General features: G+C 35.7%; 1 protein-coding gene and 1 long non-coding RNA gene across 3 annotated transcripts in view; one reads left to right on the plus strand and one right to left on the minus strand.

Moving 5' to 3' along the window:
* NCAM2 (neural cell adhesion molecule 2) overlaps positions 1–21,340 on the minus strand; it is a 381,172-nt gene that overhangs the window by 213,861 nt on the left and 145,971 nt on the right. The gene's annotated exons all lie outside the window — the stretch shown is intronic.
* The window catches only part of LOC311617695, a 60,226-nt gene that overhangs the window by 8,677 nt on the left and 30,209 nt on the right, over positions 1–21,340 (plus strand). The window contains exon 2 of the long non-coding RNA XR_014794156.1: positions 18,907–19,005. This is a non-coding gene — a long non-coding RNA (uncharacterized lncRNA). The remainder of the gene's footprint in view (positions 1–18,906; positions 19,006–21,340) is intronic.

Genomic DNA, 21,340 nt, shown 5'->3' on the forward strand with positions numbered 1-21,340 from the left:
TTACCAGTTCATGCTCTCAAATGTCTCACTTAATAGGATGCCAAGAGTGGAAATGTCAAGGTGACAATAAAATAGTCATAAGGAATTTCAACATCAATATATTTCACAGAGTTAGGATCCTGTTTATATCAACCCATGATATATGCAGAGGGGAAAATATAGGTTACAGCTGTTCGTACATAAAACAAGAGTTTATTCTTGTATTATTTTTTGTTAATTATTGCAATATTTTCCATAAAAAACAACTGTAAGTCTACTTTTGCCCCACCCTATAGATGAGGCGTCAATGTGCCAGTCTAGGTTTAAAAACAAACAAACAAACAAACAAACAAACAAACAAAAGAAAAACTACCCTAGCCAGTTTGGCTCAGTGGATTGAGCAAGGGCTGGCAAGACTGAGGTGCCCAGTTCAATTCCAGTCAGAGACACATATCTTGGTTGCAGGATTGATCCCTGTGGGAGGCAACCAATCACTGTGTCTCTGTCACATTGATGTTTCTCTCTGTCTCTCTACATAAAAATAAATAAATAAATAAATAAATAAATAAATAAATAAAAAATCAGATGAGCACTAACAAAAACAAACAAAAATTCTGTGCAAGCCCTGATTATACTCCAAATCCAACAACATTTCTTACTAAACATAAACCACAGGAAAAACAACATGTTTATAAATTTAAGTAATTGTAGTGAAATATAAAAATTTATTGAGCATGAGATGAAATGATACCATAGGAAAATTTATGTTGGGGATTTTAAGAACTGAATAGCCACTTGCTTTTTTCAATGGTTATCTTTGCCCATAAGCTAAGAAGAACAGGGCAAGAATAGCCAATATTTATTTATTTTTTCCCCTTAAGGCCTCTTCTACAATAATCTTCACATAGTTGGTACCATTTTTTAAGCATTCATATCATTTTGCAATCAAAATGTGACCTATCATCAAATGCATCCATTAATTAAGATTTTATACAAATTTTACCATAAAAAAGCTAAAATAAGAAGATGAAAATATTTTTAAATGTATTTATTGATTTTTTACAGAAAGAAAGAGAAAGAGAGAGGGATAGAGAGTTAGAAACATCAATCAGCTGCCTCCTGTACACTCCCCACTAGGGATGTGCCCACAACCAAGATACATGCTCTTGACCGGAATCAAACCTGAGACCTTTCAGTCTGCAGGCCAACATTCTATGATATCCACTGAGCCAAACCGGTTTCAGCAAGATGAAAATATTTTATGCAAGGTCATCCTAACTTAAAAATAAACTAGGAATAAAACTGAGATAGTAGACCATCAGATGTCTTAATATTACAAAATATTTCCATTGGTATTAACATTACAAAAGAGACTGCAATTCCATCCGCCCCAAGTGCTTAATATAGATTGTATTTTATTGGTCTGAAGTCATTAAATATTTTGAAGTTATCATTAAAATGTTTCTTTAATGTCTTCTATTTTATTCATTGTCAATTGATTCAAGGTTACCTATTGTTGTCCAGTACTACATTCCAGGGTTTGAACATTTTTTTTTCTATACCAATTTATACTCAAAAACATTTATAGCTTTTTCTATTTTCATCATACCTTGAAAAATTACTTCTAACAATTAATTGCAATTAACTTCAAAGTGGCTTATAATCTAACAGCATTTCCATTCATTTGGTTACTCAAGCTTACATTCATGAAAATTTAATAGTGTAGCTGAAGCCGGTTTGGCTCAGTGGTAGAGCGTCAGTCTGCGGACTGAAAGGTCCCAGGTTCGATTCCGGTCAAGGGCATGGACATTGGTTGCGGGCACATCCCCCGTTGGGGGTGTGCAGGAGGCAGCTGGTCGATGTTTCTCTCTCATCGACGTTTCTAGCTCTCTATCTCTCTCCCTTCCTCTCTGTAAAAAATCAATAAAAATATATTTTAAAAAAAAAGAAAAGAAAATTTAATAGTGTATTAAACAGAATTATCTTATAATTCAGGGGCATAGTTTTACTTAACTTGGAAAAGTAACAGTCATACCTTTCTCACAGAACACAGTAAATAACTCAACTAATCTAATGTATTAAAATTTTCGGACTAACTCTTTTTGACAAGGTATATGATAAAGAAGAGAATAAAGCATCTGTATTTTTCTTGATAATATGCACTTTCACTTTAAGTGTAATGCTTTGGTAGTCAACCAATTTCTATCCTTTTTTAATTAAATATATTGGGTTGGCATTGGTTAATAAGATTATGTATGTTTCACAATTCTATGAGACATCATCTGTATATTGCATTAGGTGCTCACCACATAAAGTCAACCTTATTTCATCACTATATTCTTGATCCCTTTTACCTTACTATCTCCCCACCTCCTTCCCTCTGGTAACCACCATGTTATTGTCTACATCTATGAATTTTTGTTTGTTTGAGTCAAACAGAAAAAGTAGACAATTATATTATTTCATCCATACGTGGGATATAAAACTTTTGAAGCAACAAATGAAAAACAAGAGTTGTTTTTTTGTTTGTTTGTTTTTTTATATTTTATCATCTGGAGAGGGTTTTGTTACACTGATAGGTTTAGCTCTCTACCTTCACATGCTCTCAGTCTCCTACCTGCGTGCAGGTTCTCATGATATCCTGGTCGCTGGGACAGGCATCTGGAATGGGTACCTGAGTAAGCCCACATGAATCACAGCCCAAGTGTACATGAAGTTATGCATGGAATAAAGACTTTGCGCCCTGTTCCTAATAATCAGGTTCTTATTCAGTTCCCTATGGGCAAGCCCCTTGACAATACTGTTCAAATAACTGGACCCTGGTTTTGCTCTCTTGTGCTAGACTTCGCGCCTTGGCTTGGTTTGAGAGATTCAACAGAATGGCTTTAATTTTCCTCAAGCGCTGCAGTTCCATTCACAATTCTGTCCTAGTGCCTGGTCTTGGGAACACTGGGCAAAGACATAGACTAACATCTGGAGCAGATAACACTGCTCTTCCTGACTGCAAAAACCCACCCTTTCACACGCTCCTTCCTACTTTTTAAATTGAACCTTGACTTTGCTGAAGTTTTGTGTTTTAACATAACAACATTCTGATGCACCTGCATTATGTGCTGTATGTATGTAAATAAATATAACTATATGATCTACAAGGTATCTTGTTCCTATTTCCCCTATTATTTTTTAAGGGTACAGGGGAAAGTATTTTCATTACAAAAAGCATTTAAATTTTATAGATTCCTTCACCAATAGTGTTCTAATGTTATGTAAATCATGCTTTCATTAACAAAAGTCAACATATACTTATAAAAATGTAGTTTATCTTTAACTACATTTTGCTTTTTTGGAATCAGACTGACTATAAAATAAAATCCATATTACCATAACTAGCGCAAAAGACCTTGAACAATGATCTATACTCTATCACTCTCTCACACAATGGTTTTTAAAACATTCTTTTTAGATGTCTTAATGTCTTACCCTATCCCTTGCCTTGTCTCTACTTAGCAGACATCTACTTATTCTCCAAGATGAATTTCCATGGCAACATTTTGGCAAAGCTTTCCAATACTCTCCCCTAAGCAGAATCATTAACCTCATCTTCCTGACTGCAGAATCTGTATGGATTTTCCTGTATAATAAGAGCCTAATATACTAAGTTAACAGTTGCCTGATCAACCAATCAAAGCTTAATATGCTAATGATATGCTAAAACCACTCATCCATTTGTTATGAAGTGCACTCATAACCAGGGGGGAGACACTCTGACTGGTAGGTTAACTTACTGCTGGGGTCCACCTCATTGGGACTGAGCAAGACAGGCCAGACATGTCCTGGAACACTACTGTGGCCTCTCCCTGGCTGGGCAACACCCTGAGTCCCTTCCCAGCCCCAGTCATGTACCCATGAGGTCCCTTGACCTGGCCTGTGCCCTCTTGCAATCCGGGTCCGTGCAGGGGATGTCAGAGAGCCAATTTTGGCCCAATCCCACAGGCCAGGGATTCATGCACAGGGCTTCTAGTACACCATATAATAGTAAAGGAAAATCTATTCTAGGTTTCTTGTTTGTAAATTATAATACTTAAAAACAAACAAATATAAAACCTGGAATTTACAATTTAAATACAAAAGAAACTAAAATATGATGACATTCAAATACCAGTAGTAATTTGATATGCAGTTAAGTCAATGCTCATAGTGCATTAATGGAACTTATTATTATGGTCCAAGTTCCTTTCAGTCATAAAAAGAGTCCATTGTCCCAGAACTTTTCTTTGTCATGTCAAATGGCTAAAAACCAATTTGGTTTCATTAAGTACATCAAACATTATTTGAATTTTGCTTGGTATAAAAGTACCACATTTTATTTTACTATTTAATATTAATTACAGTATCTACATTTTAAAGGTTTTCTAAAGAAAACATTAAAATTCTGACAGATGCTAATACAATTTTGGCTTTTTAAAATCTTTATAAATACCATGTAAATTCTAAAAAGAAAGAGAGATTAATTATACCCTCATCTGTGTGCAAATTATTTCTCATCGTTTTAATGATATTACCTAATACTAGTGACCTGGTGCATGAAATTCATGCACGGAGGTGTGGGGGTTCACTCAGCCCAGCCTACACTCTCTCAAATTGGGGGCTGTTTGGGGGGTATCCAACTGCCAGCAGTTGGACATCCCTCTTGCAATATGGGATTGCTGTTTCCTAACTGCTCACCTGCCTGCCTGCCTGATTGCTACTAACTGCCCTCCTCTGCCAGCCTGATTTTGACCACAACTGCTCTCCCCTGCCAGACTGCTCTCACCCAAAACTGGCCTGATATCATCTCCAACTGCCCTCCTCTGTCAGCCAATTTGGTTCTGATTGGTCAGTTTCTATGCCAGTCAGCATCAAAAGATTGCCTCCTAGGCAGCCTTGGCTCCTCACAATTCACCCAGATTTGGTTCTGATTGGTCAGTTTCTATGCCAGACAGTGTCTCTGGGCCTATCAACCAGGCATGATCAGACAAGCAAGGCTGATCAGCAGCCCTGGTGGAGGTCTGGAGAGAAATGGAGGCATGGCTGCTGGCCTGGCCTGGAGAGAAAGAGAGAGGAAAATGCTAATCAATAGCTGCCACACAAGCCACGGACAGATCAGACCCTACTTCTCTCTTCAGGCCTCTCTCTGGGTCTGATTTGCAGCATGAACCCAGGGTTTTTATATATTAGGATATATAATATGCTGACTTAACTATAAAATGTTATAGATACAAAACTAAGCAGTACTCAGTATTATTCCTTTGGATTCTTACTAAATGAATCAGTGCTTTTATCCTTTTATTTAATAATCATTACAAAAATAGCTGCATTATCTCCAGTTTATGTGCTGAAAAACTAAGCTATAAATTTAGGATAGCTTGGATTCCAAATTGTAACAAAATCAAAAAACTTATTTAGCATGGCATTTTATGTTACAGAAACATATAACACCTATAACATAAAGTCATTAGAATTAGTACTTTAGAAATGAACTCTTAAAACGTTTTTGTGTCATAAAATTTATTGGGGGTAGTTTTTCTGATGCCATTACATGTTCACACTTAGTAGGGCTATGTGACATTTTACCAAACCAAGGGGCCTGTCTGCAAGGCCACAACAGCACTATGGAGGATAATTATCTTTAAATAATTAGCTTAGTCAACTAAAAAGAGAGCCAACTTTTATATTGCTCTATATAGTTAATTTAAATTAACTATATAGAACAATATAGTTAACTTACTGAAGGGTTTTTGAAGAGTTTAGCAATGAAAGAAATTTTTCTAAGACATAATAGTCAACTTTGTATTGTGAAAACCAATTCTATCAAAATGTAAAATTTAGTTTATTAATAAATAAATGAGAATTTGCAACTATGGTGTGGAATTTAATGCAGTACATATTAAAAAACCATACAACACAAGTTAACCTTCATTCTCTCATCCATATAATCTCCTAACACCTTTCATTCATGTAAACAACAGTTGCTAGTCATCTATCATGTATAAGAAAACAGATGAAGTATTTTAGGTGACATGAAATTGGACAAATTAGTAAGACTGCTCCTGAAGTTTCTTAAAACTTTAGAGTATCTTTATAAACTAATGATTCTGGAAACTCCTTTGGAATATCCAAATATATAAATGCAGGACATTTATAGGGTTGATTGGATTTCATTGTTTTTAATTTTAAGTGCAAATAAGTATAGGTTTATAGGCTACAGAGCATCATCATTTATTGAAAATTCTATAAAGTTGAACCAAGACTTAAATAAGATATAATTTACATAAAGTGCAGATGGTTTCAAGGAAATTAATGCCCTCAGAATGACCTAAGAAACAAAAGAAATTGCAAGACCATATTCCAATGGATTCTAATTTAATTGGTTGGTTTGCAATAGTGTCAGATATTAATGTAAGCTAAACTATAATTTTAAAAATCCACAGTTAATTCTGATAATGGTTTACAAAATTCAATGGTAAAACATTGAACAACATTTTTATGAGAAAATTAGGCTTAAAAAAAGTCTGCATATATCCATTTTATTAAATGATGCCATCACAATTAGTTAAGCAAAATAGATACATTTGTTTTATAATCAGGAGAAATATTATAAAATTTACCTCATATTAATGATTTGTGAACAAAAATGGAGGTTTCATCAGGATGTTGAGTGTATGTATGTGCATACACTATACATATAAATATACATGAATAAACATGCATGTATACAAACAAATACAGGGAGTGGCAAAAGTAGGTCTACAGCTATGAGTTCAACAGTTTATTTTTATATTATTTATTAATTATTACATTGTTTTTGTAATATAACTGTAAACCTACATTTCCCACCACTGTATATGTGTGTGTGTGTGTGTGTGTGTGTTATACAAACTTCAATCAAATACTCCATGTCTATCATTACAAAGAATGATATATTTCCTACTAAAGGAAAGTTAGAATTTAAACAAAAGGGCTAAAAAATGATGGAATGTGGAAGTAATTAGCAGAGGAAAAATTCCATTTTAATGTAGAAACTATAGTCAGGAGAGTGACAGCAGCTCCTTGCTGTGCGTAACACCCCAAAAAGCAATTAAGAAAAATATTTGCCAGATGGCTGTATGCGATAATATGAATATAATGGCAACAAGCCAATTTTTCTAAAATCTTTTACAACATATTAGAGAACAAAAGTAGCATCCATCTGAAAAAAAGGTTACTTTAAATAAAATGAACAGTTTCCTTTCAGTCTATGAAAATATTCATGACAGAACCTAAGGGGTCTGTTTTAACCTTAGTGCCAAGGTTGGATGACTCTTTGTCAAAACATTGGCTAGAATCCCAATCTCATTCCCAGTGTGGCCTTTCTTCCAGCTCTAAAAATTATCCCAGGTTTAAAATATTATTTCAGGAGGAAAAAAAAGAGCAAAAAAAAAAAAAATTCTAAAAAACCTCTTGTCCTAATTGATATATATAAATTATGTGGTATAAAGATATATATTATCACATATAACAAAGCTATTTCAAGTCTCAATAATAAAAAATACCAATAAAAAATTCAAAGGTATATACGTTGGGAATCATAAATATTCACTTTATATTTTTATTATTTTGGCATGGCTCTCTATGAATAACTGTCATGCTTACATGTTAGGAGTGGTAAATGGCAAAGCCAGAGCTTAAAGATAAATTGTAAAATTGAGTAAAGTGTTGACTCAGTAAGTTTACACATTTCAAAACTGGAAGATGAAGCAGACACAGTAACCAGAGGTCAAAGTAACCAAGTATATTTGGAGATACTTGTTGATATTCAAGTATCAATAGACACTTAATGAATTAATAAATTCTGTTAAAAAAAAAAAAAAACATGGCAAATATCCTGTGAAAATAACAAAAGTATTTTGTTGATTAATAAGAAACACACACTAAAATAATGGCTATGCATAAATTGATCTTTAAATCAGCATTGTCCAAAAGGAGAACTTATCTATCTATCTATCTATCTATCTATCTATCTATCTATCTATCTATCTATTTATCTATCTATCCATCCATCCCTAATATGCAAATAGACTGAAAGGCTGAACAACAGAATAGTTGGTTGCTATGATGTGCACTGACCACCAGGGGGTACTGGCAGAACATGGCAGGCATAGGCTGTGATGGGATGGTGGAGCAGGTGGACAGGGGCACTAGACCAAGGCAGAGTGCCAGTCACTGTCATTGGGGCAAGCCTCTGGTAGTTACTAAAAATTATTTGTTCCTGCATGCCACTGTCCCACCCAGCACTTGCACCTGCTGCCGGCCCCAATTGCTTGGTGCCATCAGCAGGTGCAAGCAGAGGCTGCTGGCCCCAATTGCCCCTCAGGGCTTCTTCACTTGCTCCTGCTCCTGAGGGGCAATCAGGGCAGCAGCCACCCACTTGCACCCACTAACTGCAAGGAGGATGGGCCAAGAACTGCCCCTCTCAGCTCACAGTTCCTTTCAAGGTGCACAAATTTGTGCACTTGGTGCCTAGTCTCTATATATAAAAGTCTAAGCAAGCATTATGACTGGACAACAGGATGAGCAGCCAGTAGCTATGACAGGCATTGACCATTAGGGGGCAGATGCTCAATACAGGAGCTGCCCCCTGGTAGTCAGTGTACTCCCACATTTAAACTCCAGCAGTCAGCCAACTTCCTGTTGTTCACCCCCAAACCCACCCTCCGTCATCTGGTTATTCAGTGCCCTTCCACAGCCAACCTTCCGTGGCAGGCCAACCTCTCATAGGCTAGCCCCCATTGAGACTGGGTGATATGACCCCAAACAGCTCCAATCACAAGCCAGGCTGAAGGACCACAACTGTGCATGAATTTCTGCACTGGGCTTCTAGTATAAAATAAATGCTTAGTGAACTTAATTTTAAAATAAGCTTCTGCATTTATAAATTGACCAATTCTGAATCACAGTGACAGAGCAAAATCAATTTTTTAATACCAACACATTTTTTTTTTGCAAAATAATCAGATAAAAACTTAGATTCTATTTGTTTCAATAATGATAATTAGTCCAAGCAATAGTCACCTTTGAACCCCTCACAATATGTCTACCCCAGGCCTTTTACAACAAAATCTCACAAAATCTCATTACTTCAAGCTGTTTGGTGTGTGTGTGTGTGTGTGTGTGTGTGTGTGTGTGTTTTAATTCCTTCATTAATTAAATGTTTATTGAGCATCAAACAAGTGCTAGGAAATGCTCTATACTCTGCTAATTATGGAAAAAATAATAAAAATGTGTACCCTACAGGTTATCTTGTACTCCCAAAATGTATATCTTACTGTGAGCAATTCAAACAATTACTATGTGGCCATGACTATACATATGAAATGACATCTCAGAATACTTTAGATGGGCAAAAGTCAGTAAACCCATAATGCAGAAAGTTTGTGTAGTTGAATTTTAGTGGCTTTCATTAAATTATCCTAGAACAGAGAATAGGGTTTTTTTTGTGTTTTTTTTTTTTTTTCAGATTTCCTGGATACAATATGCAAGAACAACTAAATAAATAAGCAAATCTAGAACTAGTTATTAACACAACAAAGACAATAACACAAAACAAAACACACAATAACGCAAAGACCTTAACTATGGGGAGAAAATTAAAATTAATCTCAAGAAAGCATCCTTAATCTTATCTTTATTTTTAACATATTTATGCCAATGACTCAATGACAGATCATAACTTTGTCTCAGAAATATAATTTAAATAAAACATACTAATTAAATTTATAATGTCTAATATAATATATAATATAAACTATGTATTTATGTTAAATATGTAAATGAATGTAAATAAAATAAATGCACTATTAAATATAAAATAGAGTTCCAAAATATCTATTATATTTAAATAAAGTTTAACCTATAAATTGGTTGGTGGTTTTGGACACCAAGTTAAAGTTTGCCTCTATAATTAGAGACAAACAACTGATTATCATAGTGATGGCCAGAGATGCAATTAGTTACATGTTACATCCAATATTTGCTGATTGAACATGTAGGGAAACATAATATCTTCTTTATAAAGTTAGCTTTCTGAAATTACTTGATGCTGCCTTCAAGCAACAGAAACAGAAAATCTGAGGGTGGGTATTTTCCACCAGGGACTAGAACTTGCAGCCAGAAATTCGAACCACTGCTTTATATCACCCACTTCCTCAGAATTCTGGGGAAGATTCAAATAACGTACATTAAAACCAACTGGACAACATCATGCACACAGTTTAAGGATCAAAGATATTCATTTAGTGGATATTTAAACTGCCTTCGTTTTCCAGCTTCTGTCTTTCTTCTGGTAAAGCTTCTCTTTCCATTAACTGACTGTACAAAGATATCAATATTGTTCCTTTTCTTTCAGAAAAAAAAAAATAATGTCTTAGGTCATTTGTTGTTACTGAGCCATAATTCTATCAGCTCAGGTGGGATTCTTAAACCATACGAGATAACATCTTTCTCAATAAGAGGCATTCCTAGCTGTAAGGTAAGAGGGGCAGCCTAATTCAAGATCATGTCTTGGAAAGTTGTGTTGTCTTGAGATACTAATAATACTGATAAACTATTTCAATCAGGCTCAAAACAAGTGTGTTGGAACTAGAGGATAGAATCACATTTATAGGCTTATTTCTTACATTTCCTAATATTAACTCATACAATAAATTACAAATATGTATGGTAAAGATATGGAATGAAAATGGGAAATGTTTGGTCATGGAGATAGGCTTATATCTGCACCTTAGTATCAGCAAGTAATAGTAAAATCTCTCATTACATTCCACTTTCATTTTGTTGTTCAAGCAAACTTCTCTGAAGGTGAAAAAATTACCTTAAAATAATAATTTTTTTAGATTATTTACTCATTACTGTGACTCTAATACAGCTGGATAAAAATGATTATAGACATATGACTGCACCCAAGAATAAAATTTTAGTTTAAAGTTAGGAGACTGTGAGAACACATAAACACACACACACACACACACACACACACACACACAACTACACACACACAATTTTAAAAGGCTGCTTTTATTTATCAAAAATGGTATCAAAATGATGTTGAAAGGGTTGAGGTTTACTGAAGTGAAAGACCACATTAATTTTCTTTTTAGCACAATCACATTTTAAGTCTCGTCTCTATTTTAGCCAAACCACCACCTGATAAATAGAAGATAGGACTATAAGTTAAACAGCAAATCCATTGTTTACAGATATAATTTGCATTTTCTGTGTATCTGATTCCAGATTCCTTAATGCCCAGAAAGATCTAAGGCTTTACAAATTGTATGTGACAGTTTTATCTGGCTATTTATTATTTTCCAACCTTTTTATCTCCTAGAATTTGAGAAAAATAATAGCTAGAAAAAACTACTACTAAAGACAATGAAAATTTCAATTTCCTTACTGGTATGGTATTGCCTCATCTGGAATTCTCAGAACCCACTCAAGAGAGTTGCTTGGCTATATGAGTCAGGCAACTTCTAAGAACTATCAAGCCTCATTTCCTGGTAGGAAGTAACTGTTGACCCCCCCTGTGAGTTAATGTCATTGCTATCCAAAGCAAAGCTCTTCTTTTCTTCCTTTTTGTTGATGTTGAATTTATTGGGGTGATATTGGTTCACAAAACCATAAAGGTTTCAAGTGTACAACTCAGTAAAACATCATCTGCACATTGCATCAGGCACATATCACTCCAAGCAAAGTCCCTTTCACTCTCCATTACATCCACACCCCTGCCCCACCCCCCGCCTTTGTCCACCTCCACCTAGCTTCCCCTCCCCCATCCCTCTAACTATCACCACACTGGTGTCTGTCTGTCTGTCTCTCTCTCTCTCTCTCTCTCTCTCTCTCTCTCTCTCTCTCTCTCTCTCTCTATATATATATATATATATATATATATATATATACACACATATTATTCTTTGACCTTTCATAAGAATAAAGCTCCTTTTTTTCAAAGCACATTTTCTATTTTCCCCTACATTGTAGGGGAAAAGTCCAGCAGGATTTTATGGGATGGTTCTGAGATCTATCATTTGGATTAGTTGCCATAACTTTGTGTCAGTTTGTTATTCTATCTCCTCTTTTAATGTCTGTTTCCTTGCAAATAAAAAAAGATAGAGAGACATTTTATTATTATTAGAAACTCCTCATACTTTGGGGGTAGTCTTAATGTAGTGGCAAATAAACATATTAAATCAATATGTACACAAATGAGATTATGAACAATCAATTATCCTGGAGTCTTTTTAAAAAATATATATATATTTAACTAATTTTTCACAGAGAGGAAAAGAGAGGGATAGAGAGTAAGAAACATCGATGAAAGAGAAACATTGATCAGCTGCCTCCAGCACTGGGGATGTGCCCGCAACCAAGGCACATGCCGTTGACCGGAATCAAACCTGGGACCCTTCAGTCCACAGACCGATGCTCTATCCACTGAGCCAAACCGGTTCTGGCTATCCTGGAGTTTTATTTCCTTTTCTAATAACCATTTATGATACTGTTATAAGTCAATATATTAGTGTTGTGGGGTATCAAAGGGCTAAGCTCCACCTGTGAAGTGTTTTGTCTAACAGGAGACACAGGATATGCTTTAAATAGCTCACATACATAAGATTTTATAGGGGTTTTAGACAATTATTCATATAACAGGAAAATAATGTTATTTTTATGTCAGTTTTAACAAACTGACATATTTTATCTTCTATACTACAAACAATCATTATGCAGGAGTGTATGTAAATTTCTGGTGCATATAGATTTTGATTTTATCTTCTTGTTCTTTATTGAGGTCATGAGGTATTGATCTCATCCACAGTTAGTTAAGTCCATGTTCTGAACGAGGTCACTAAACTCAAGGTTAAAGGTGAACTACAAATTTTCTGTTTTCCCTTTGTTTTCCCCCTGAAAAGATAGCAAAAGCCCTTTTAATGCTCCATTCTTGTCTGGGACATTTCTAATCATTAACAATTTATGTATCAAGTACCTGCTCTGTGCCAAGCTGTGTGCAGTACATTTGAGGTATACTGTATATAATGTACAGAGGGGCATAGCCATAATGGACAGGAATCTTAAAGAACAAATCCCTTTTTCTGCTCCCCTGTCCTTAAGCCAGGGTTATTATTCACAGACCTCGAGAAGAAAGTGAATCTGGAGGGCAAGGGGCTGAATAGTAAAAATTCTCTCTCCTCCATTTCTAGTCTTGGATGGCCAATGTTTAATTTTATTAAATGAACAGCAGGTTTCCGTACAACTTCCAAAGAACTTCAATTTATCTTTCTATGAGGTCATTCTTCATAGTATGAAAGCATAAAATGCATTCTGGCCAAATTAAAAGAACATATCCTTTTTTTTTTTTTTTTTGTATTCTGCATTGTTATCCTAAATCAAAGTAAATGGAAAAGAGAAACTTATACAATCTTCAATTGTTTTATTTATCTTTTTATTTATTTTTTTTTTATAAATCTTTATTGTTCATATTATTACAAATGTTCCTCATTTTTTTCCCCTCCACCAGGTTCCCACCCCACCCTCTACTCTTTCCCTACCCCCCATTGTCCTTATCCATGGCTGCACAATTTATGTCCAGTCTCTTCCCACACCCACCACTCCTCTTTTCCCCCCGAGAATCGTCAGTCCACTCCCCTTCCATACCTCTGATTCTATTATATTCAACAGTTAATATTGTTCATCAGATTTTTTTTTTTAAATTTCCTTGGTTTTTAGATTTACTTGTTGATAATTACATATTTGTTGTTCATAATTTTTATCTTTATCTTCTTCCTCTTCCTAAAGAACCCCTTCAGCAATTCATATATTCTGGTTTGGCGGTGATGAACTCCTTTAGCTTATTTTTATTTGTATAGCTCTTTATCTGGCTTTCAATTCTGAGTGATAGCTTTGCTGGGTAGAGTATTTTTGGCTGTAGGTTTTTGCTATTCATTACCTTGAATATTTCTTGCCATTCCCATCTGGCCTGTATGGTTTCTGTTGAGAAATCAGTATGGGTGCTCCTTTATAGGTAACTACCTGCTTTTCTCTTGCTGCTTTTAATATTCTCTCTTTGTCTTTTGCTCTTGGAATTTTAATTATGATGTGTCTTGGTGTGGTCCTCTTTGGATTCCTTTTGTTTGGAGTTCTTTGCACTTCCTGGACTTGTAAGTCTATTTCTTTCACCAGGTAGGGGAAGTTTTCTTTCACTATTTCTTTCAATATGTTTTCAGTATCTTGATCTCTCTCATCTCCTGGGACCCCATAATTCTGATGTTGGTTTGCTTGAAGTTGTCCCAGAGAATTCTTACACTATCTTCAACTTTCTGGATTCTCTTGTCTTCTTACTTCTGCGGAGGAGTGTCCTCTGGCTCTTTATGTTCCAAATCTTTGACTTGATTCTTGCGATCTTCCATTCCGTTTTTAGGACTCTGTATAATATTTTTTTTTTTATTTCAGACAATGTATTCTTTATTTCTAGTTGATCCCTTTTCATATCCTCATAAGTCTCGTGAATTTTATTGGCCTTTTCTAGAAAATTCTTGAAAAACCTTATAAACGTGGCTTTGAACTCTATATCCAGTTGCTTTTTGTCCTCCATTTTTTTCATTTGTGATCTGTTTCCTTGTCTTGGCATTTTTGCTGCTTCCCTGAGTTGGTAGGGTGGCTTTGTGTGTTAAGGTGTCCTATATGGTTTAGTGGGTCAGCCTCCCAGTTATCTGAGGTGGACACTCTTGGTGCACCCTTTGTGGACTGTGTGTACAACCTTTTGTAGGTAAGTCTTAATTGTTGTTGGTATCATTGGAAGAAACTGACCTCCAGGCCAATTGGCTGTGAGGATCAGCTGTGTCTATGCCGGGAGACAGCCTTATTCAAAAGCCTCTGTGCTCAGCTTGGATGGGGCAGAGTTTCAGGGTGGAGCCTTGGCTTTCTGTTAGCCCTGCCTTATGAGGTTCCTGAGTCTCAGTGTTCCACAGTGTCCTTTGGTACTCAGTGCTTTGGTACTTGCTGCAAACACCTCTGAGAGAAAGGTGCCCTCGAGTTTTGCCCACTACCAGACAGTCTAATCTCTCCCCCAATGAGCCCGGAACTGTGGTTCAGTGCAGTTGGAAGTGGGGTTCAGTGCAGTCTGGAGCTTTTGTTTCCTTCCCACTGGGGCAATCCAGGAGCACAGTCAACAGTCCATCCTCTGCGCGCAATGTGCACGACTCTGGGGCTCTGCTTTTCGCCACTCCCCTGAGTTTTCGCCTTACAGCTTAGAATCCCTCTGTATGAGCCGGGGTCCCCAGGGACTCGCCCAGAACTGGGGTTCAGTGCAGTCGGAACTGGGGCTCAGCACAGTCCAGAGCTTTTATCTCCTTTCCGCTAGAGAAAGCCAACCAGGCACTCAGCCGCCCCTCCTCTCTGCCTCCGTCCTATCCCCAAGTGCGCACCGTGTCTCCGTACCTTAGGCTTTTACAGCTCCTCTGATTTCCTTCTGGTTTTCTCTTTCCTTTTAGTTGTAGAATTTCCAGTCAGTCAAATTTCCTGTAGTTCTGGATGATGTCCACTTTATATTTTAGTTGTATTTTTTGAAATTGTTGTGTGAGGCTGCAGTTAAGCGCTTACCTATGCCGCCATCTTGGTTTCTCCTCCAAACTTCAATTGTTTTAAAATGCAAATACATAGGATACAGTTAATGACATTTAAAAACTGAAAAATGAAAGACTTCCAAAGGGAAATACATATTTTAAAAATTATAAATAGAAAGCAAGTGAAAAAACTCTGAAGACTATATATATATGTATATATATATATATATATATATATATACATATATATATATAACTATCGTTTTAATTTTTAAAAATTAGAATCATTTACTAATGTCGGAATTTATTTCATGAAAGGCCCAAATCTTGCATTGGGAAACTACCTCAAATGACAAAATTAAACATTTTTAGTATCATGTTTTAATCTGTCCCTCTTTTTTTAAAATGTGTTTTTGTAAAATTGTGGTCTTATATAAAAGAAATACATGTATTATATTGTAACCTATAATTATCACTAGGACAGAGCTATTTTAGTGCAATATCAATATTAAATTATAATAGTAATATTTCCCTTAAATTTGAAATAACTCAAAAACTTTGGTATACTAAACATCTAAATAAAACTGTGATTTTCACTATTATGAAAAAAAAAAAAATGTATGTCCATCTTCTCCGCTTATTTTCAGCTGTTCTTGGAGATTTCCCACTTTTATTTTTATTGTCATGGCCAGTTATTGCCTGAACTGACTGTACTCCACTGCCAGTGATGGGTAAAAGGAAGCTTTATCTTTTCTTCTTCTTTGTATAGTTCAAACAGGTCAGGTTTTACAGGAAATTTTATTGTAATAAAGAAGAAAATAACCTAATGTTATATGCTTTACTTTATATACCCCAAATCTATTCATTTTACACAATATTAGGTAAACTTGCATAATCAAGAAAATAAGTTTTAATTTAAGGCCACCATCTCTTTAATTCAAAGCTAAGTATTTTAAAGAAACAAACTACTCTGAGGAAAAATGAAAATAGCCCATTGTTTCCAAGTATATAAAACCATTCTCTTTATCTTTTTGGTTGCTCTGTACCTTGATCTACTCCATCACTCTATTTCACTAGCCACACAACACTAAGATACCCAGATAAAACCCTGAGGCTCAGGCCCATGAAATCACCTCCCTTTTAAGTTTCTCTCATTAGTAATAATTTTTAGCATCGCTGCTCTCAACCTGCAATTTCACTATGCCCTCCTCCCATAATAAAACCTTCTTTTTCTTTTTATTTATTTATTTATTTTTTTTTACCTAAATATCATTGCAGCCCTCGATCTGTCATTCTCTAATATATCCCTTGGCTTAAAAACTCTTCCTGGAACCTGATCCCCTCCAGCAAGGACCCCATTTCTCCAGATTTGAGTCAGCTCAACTTAGTGTAAGAAATGTTAATGTGCTCCTTCTCCCCCTCTCGTTTCTGGCCCACTCCTGAATCCCCTTCAGGTTGGTTTTTACCCTTATCATTGCAATGAATGGGCTCCTGAGAGCTTTTCAATAACCATGTTTCTCCATCATAGATAGCATGTCAGTGGCTTCTTATGGTCTTCACCACCACCTCCTTTTGGAAAGAGTCTCTGCTACCCTGTTTCAGAGCAAGCTCATGATTTTCATCCCACACCCCTTGTTTCTTTTCTTCTCCTCGGTTTTTTAAATGATTCCTTTTCTCAATATTCCCAGGTGACCTAGCATCATGAGAACAATGACCTGGTCTGTTTAATTTACATCTGTATCTCCACTCCCTTGCTTTGTATTTTATAGCAGAAACTTAAGAAATGCCGCGAATGAAACATTTCTTTAAATAATGAAAGCAAATACATGCCAATCTTTTTATACAGATTTATCTAAAATATATCTGAATGAGAGCTCATAAATCCTACCAAGGACAAGAGGAGTGAAATAATTCTTAAAACTGCTTTCAACGCACATTTGTTTAAATAAATTAAAGTCACATTATAAGGATCAAGGAAAATAGGAAAGGCTGATTTAAAATGAAAAATAAGTTTATCTTAAAAAAATAATACGTTTAAACCTAGAATTATGAAACTTCTAGTTTTTTCTGAAAAAAAATAAAGGACTATTACATGCTTAAATATGGAAAGGTCACAACAGAATTTGAGGACATTAAGAAAAGAAGTCAAGGAAATCCATCATTGGCCTTATAGCCTGTAATCAGCACATCATTATAAGCCAAATGAGCATAATTTGTCACTTTGAATATTCTCAGGTTGAGAATTTGGTCATTTCAAATAGCAATTTTCACAGGGCAAACAGGTCATACAGTCCACCTGCTCTGTGTATTTCTCCCAAATAACTTCCAAAGCAGTTGACTCTATAAGTGATCATTCATTGCTAACCGGACCTCCTGGTGTTTACCCTCACATGGCCTCTGTTTATAGGTAGCTTTTTCTTTTCACTCTAGAGAAGGGATTATTTGTAAATGGCTTTATGGAGCGTGGTTTGACAGGGTGTAATAAATATGTAAATATGTGTGACCTCTGATCTAACACTGTCAGTTACAAGATACCCAACTAACCAGGACTTTCATTTACAACAATATTAGCAATAATAAATAATTTTCTCTAACTTTACATGTCCTAAGAACTGTTCAACTCATTCAATGTTTAGTGTCTTGAGAGAGACCTATCAGCTAGGCACTATTCTTATGCACATTTTATAGATAATTGAACTAAGGCACTGAGAAGTTACGTTACCAGAGGCGCCATTTGTAAGTGGTAGAGCTGGAATTTGATACCAGCCAGTCTTGATCTAGAATGTTCTCTTAACTTCCTTTACTATGCAGTCCCCCTGTATTATTTCTCTCTCTCTCTCTCTCTCTCTCTCTCTCTCTCTCTCTCTCTCTCTCTCTCTCTCTCTCACACACACACACACACACACACACACACACACGGGACTTCCACCAGTGGAAGAGAATCAGAGACAATCAGGAAGTTTTACAATCTAGGAGTGTGCACTGAACCTTGCTCCCAAATGTATTGTTGGCATTAGTAGTAAATTCTTACATCAAACCCCAAAATACTGAAGAAGCAGAATTTGGATTCTAATGCTAAGAGCAAACTCGTTTTCCTCCTTTGCCTCATTTTAAATATGTTTAGTGGGGAAATCTCTTCTCCTGTCCCTGGATAAAACCTTGGGGTTAGAGATGTGTGGGTAGATAAGAGAGGCAAGCTATTTTCTCGTTTAATTGGTAGGGTCTGAAAATGGCCCTGTGCTTCCTGGAACGGGGAGAGATTTAAAAGTAATCTATTTGTTCCCTGTTCACATTTCAGGTGTTTGAAGACCTTGCCTCACTTGCATGAACTCTTCCAGCTGCTGCTTGCTCTCTTCTTAACACCTAAGAATCCAGTGGTGTCTCCATCTCCTGTCTGGTTAGTTTTCCTTGCTCAATTGGATAGAGTTCCTCTCTTCCTCAATGTATCTCTTCTTGTAAATACATTATTCTCTTAGATAAAATCCAGGAAAAGAAAATGCCTGTAAGTGAGCAGCTTTTGTTCTAACACCAGTACAACAAGCTTGCCCCTCTCTCTCCCCAGACTAGTCAGAGACTCAGCAGATACTGCATTGTTCCTCGGACATCAGGAGACTTCTCTAAGCAGTCCCACAACAGGCTGATCATAAGAAAAGAGAGCCGAAACCGGTTTGGCTCAGTGGATAGAGGGTTGGCCTGTGGACTGAAAGGTCCCAGATTCGATTCCGGTCAAGGGCATGTACATTGGTTGCAGGCACATCCCCGGTGGTGGGGGGTGTGTGTGTGCAGGAGGCAGCTGGTCAATGTTTCTCTCTCATAGATGTTTCTAGCTCTCTATCCTTCTCCCTTCCTCTCTGTAAAAAAATCATTAAGATATATTATAAAAAAACAAACAAACAAAAACAAAACAAAACAGATCGTCAACCCACATCTCTTCCTTTGGGTATGAGAACAAATTCCTAACAGTTTTCTCCAAATAAATTAACTTCAAAAATATCCTTCCACCACACCAAACAATTTACCACTCTTAAAAAAACAATGTATTGACTTCAGAGAGGAAGGGAGAGGGAGAGATATATAAAAACATAATGATGAAAGAAAATCATTAATCGGCTGACTCCTGAATGCCCCACACAAGGACCCTGAGCATGTGCCCTGACCAGCACTGATTTATAGGTCAAAGCTTAACCACCAGGAGACCCCAGCTAGACCAATCTACCACTTTAAAATCCTCTAGTGAGTAAGGGTTCAAGGGGATTAAAATTAGCAAGGTGCTGAATAACTTTTGAAAATGTAAATCTTGCTTAACTTTGGTCAGTGATAGCTTTTCAACCTTGGGGCTTCCTGAAGTCTGGAAACTTGAATATGCAATTACTCATCCTTGACATCCATATTCATACAATTTTTAAATCTTATCTAGAAGTATAGGAGTTTTATATTTTGAGTCATTATTAACTCCAAAACCATTCTTTGAGAGATGACCCATTTGTATTTTTATTTTTATATTATATTTACAACACTTGAAAATGTATTCGCTACTAAAATAGGGGCCTTCAAGAAAGTTGTTTAATACCCTTGATTTGGATTCAGTAAAACAGTTTGTGCCTACATCCTATGTGATTAAAGACAAACACCCAAACGCTATGAATTTCAGTACCTTTTTATATATATATATAATAAAGGAGTGACACTAGCTAATTGCCAAAGCCTTATTGGGGTCTAACATTGTATAATGTAAAATGCACATGTTTTCTGCTGAATGCTTGGGATCCCTGGAGGTTTCTCATAAGTTTCTGGGGTGATTTCCAAGAATCTGCCCCATTTTAATTAGCCCTCCTTTTTATACTTGGTGTGCCATGAGACGCTGCATAAAACTGCACTCAACAAAAGTTTGCATGTTTTTGTTTTTATATTCTGTCTTAAAACAACTGCTCAGGGCACATGGAATGTATTTAGCTCATATGCTGTTATTCTTTAAACAAACAGAACTTTTTCTCTCTTGACGTATGACTCTTGTAATCTATAGGAACTATATGATGTAATCACCTCTGCCCTTTGCTGTAATTCACTGTCTTGATTTACTTTTGCCATCAACAAAAACCATAAATGTATACTCATTCATGACTGGAAAATTCAAGGCCCTTTATGAAATCATTTGTATTCAATCCAGATTTACTGATAGTACATAGGGCATATTTAGTCAGAATTATATCCTGTTTTATTTTAATAAGAGATTCCCTTAAATTTTAAGGCTTAAAAGAAACATAATGAGAATACTGTGTTGTTGTGTTTTAAACCACAGCCAGATATAGAAATGTTTCACTCTTCCAAATGAAATAATTTATTTTTTAAAAACACATTTGTAAAAATATAAATGGGTAGTAAGTATCTCTGTATTCCATCCTTGACCATGAAGAACAATTACTTTCAAACGCTGTTCTGATTTCTATATACTACTGAATATTTGTTAAAAACCCATAGTATTTATTGTCTATTAATAGTTAAACTGGCCAATATTTGAAGGGCATTTCTTTCATATTCTTTGTTCTTTACAATTATTATTAAAATTTAATAGTCACTTCCTATTCCCTTACTTCTGCTTCCTTATAGGAAATTTGTGATGTGGAAATTAAAAAGAAAAAAAAAATTAAAGGAGGGAAGAGAGCTAATTAAATCACTTGTAACCAAGCTGAGTAAATTTAAAATCATTTCCTTTTAATCCTATGAAGCATACA

The sequence above is a fragment of the Pipistrellus hanaki genome, assembly GCF_964339955.1.
Source record: "Pipistrellus hanaki genome assembly, chromosome: 2".
NCBI lineage: Eukaryota > Metazoa > Chordata > Mammalia > Chiroptera > Vespertilionidae > Pipistrellus > Pipistrellus hanaki.